The sequence below is a fragment of the Nylanderia fulva genome, unplaced genomic scaffold, assembly GCF_048542155.1.
Source record: "Nylanderia fulva isolate GAGA-0341 unplaced genomic scaffold, ASM4854215v1 Scaffold1970, whole genome shotgun sequence".
In the NCBI taxonomy this organism is placed as follows: Eukaryota; Metazoa; Arthropoda; class Insecta; order Hymenoptera; family Formicidae; genus Nylanderia; species Nylanderia fulva.
The window spans coordinates 1-1,591 of record NW_028190239.1 but is presented as its reverse complement, the minus strand read 5'-3'; the positions used below and the strand labels follow the sequence as shown (position 1 = coordinate 1,591).

The 1,591-nt window shown below is 52.6% G+C and overlaps 1 pseudogene; it reads right to left on the bottom strand.

The window, feature by feature from the left end:
- Nucleotides 1–550: 550 nt before the first annotated feature.
- On the bottom strand, nucleotides 551–666 carry LOC146723456 (5.8S ribosomal RNA; annotated as a pseudogene; the record flags this gene model as incomplete).
- Between the last annotated feature and the right edge of the window lie 925 nt (nucleotides 667–1,591).

The window sequence follows — 1,591 nt, the reverse complement described above, 5'->3', positions numbered from 1 at the left end:
CACCGAGAGACGCGGCACAGAGTGCGAGAGCAGTCCGGTCAGTCTTGTGTGATGTACGGAGAGGAGAGACGGTGAGACACGGCGCTACCTACTTTCGGGAGACAACGACGCACGCGCCGCTCTAGGGAAAGCGGTGCCATTCCACCGTCCTGACCCTTTTTTTGGCCGTTTGTTGCCTCCCTTCGCGCGCGATCTTACTCTCTCCCATTTCTCCTCGGCTCTCGCGTACACACACGACTTGATACACAACACGCCTCCACCTCTTAATTCGCGCAGCATTCTCTGGGCGCGCGTTCGCCAACGTTTTACACGCTTGTGCGCTTCACTCCTCATTATTATTATTATTCGGTGTGTGTCATTTCAGACGACGCCAGGATTTGCACCGCGGCCGGTCGGCGCGGCACAGACACCTCGGGCGAACGTCCAACGATCGCTCGTACGCCCATTGTAAGCGTTGCCACAGGGCACAGGCGACGCGCGCGCCATTCTCTGGTCGCCCGCGTCGTGGCGTGCGCGCTTTTCGGGCGCAAGCAGTTTAGGGGTACTAAAACGACCCTCAGCAGGCGTGGTCCGGGAATTGTATCCGTGGACCGCAATGTGCGTTCGAAATGTCGATGTTCATGTGTCCTGCAGTTCACAAGTTGACGCGCAATTAGCTGCGTTTTTTTTTTTTTTTTTTTTTTTTTTTTTTTTTTTTTTTTTTTTTGGGGGGGGGGGGGGGGGGGGGGGGGGGGGGGGGGGGGATTTCAAAGGAAAGGGTTTGATAAACCAGGGGGGGAAATGTTTTGCCCCGAGAAATTGCTGGGGGTTGAATGTAAAGGGAAATTTGGGAATATGGAAAAAAGCTTTTTTTAGGGGGCAGGGTGTATCCCATGATGGGGGGCGTGTGACCCCGTGTGGAAAGACGAAAACGTGGCTGCCCGCAGGGCTCCATTTTTGATCCATTTATAGGGAAACCCCCAATGATGGATAAACCTTTTGGGGGTTGGTGGAGTAAAGGGTAAAGTGGTTGCGTACGGGGGAAAATTTTTTTTTGGGGGAAGGACAGGGGCCGACCCGGAAAGTTGGAGAGAAAGGGGTACAAGTGGATGAAAAAGGGGGTTACGAATGGGGAGTGGAAAAGGTGGGGTGTGAGTGTGTTGGGGAAAAAGGGGACTGTGGGAGTTGAGGAAAGGTAGTAGGGCGGGGGACGGGGCCCTTCCCAAGTACGAGGAAGATAGAGGTGAGGTATGCGAGGAGCTTTGGAAAATTTTGGGTTTTTGGGGAGAAAAAGGAGGGAACTACAGGGTTGAATCTGGAGTGTTGAGAAAAAAAGTATGAATGTGGGGGAAAAATTAAGACGCGTTTTGAAAAAAAAGTAAGGGGGGTTTTGCGAAAAAAAAGGTAAATGTTTGTAAAAAAGGTTGGGTTCATGTTTTGGTGATGTATGGAGCGGGTGAGGTAGGGAAAGTGAGGGAGTTTTGAATTTTGCGGGGGGGGTAAAAAATAGGTGGGGGGCGAGGGTTTTGAGGGGGTTGAAGTAGTAGAAGGGGCTAAACGGGGGCCCAAAGAAGCCCTTATGGGTGGTTGCGTGGGACCGGAGTGGGGTGAG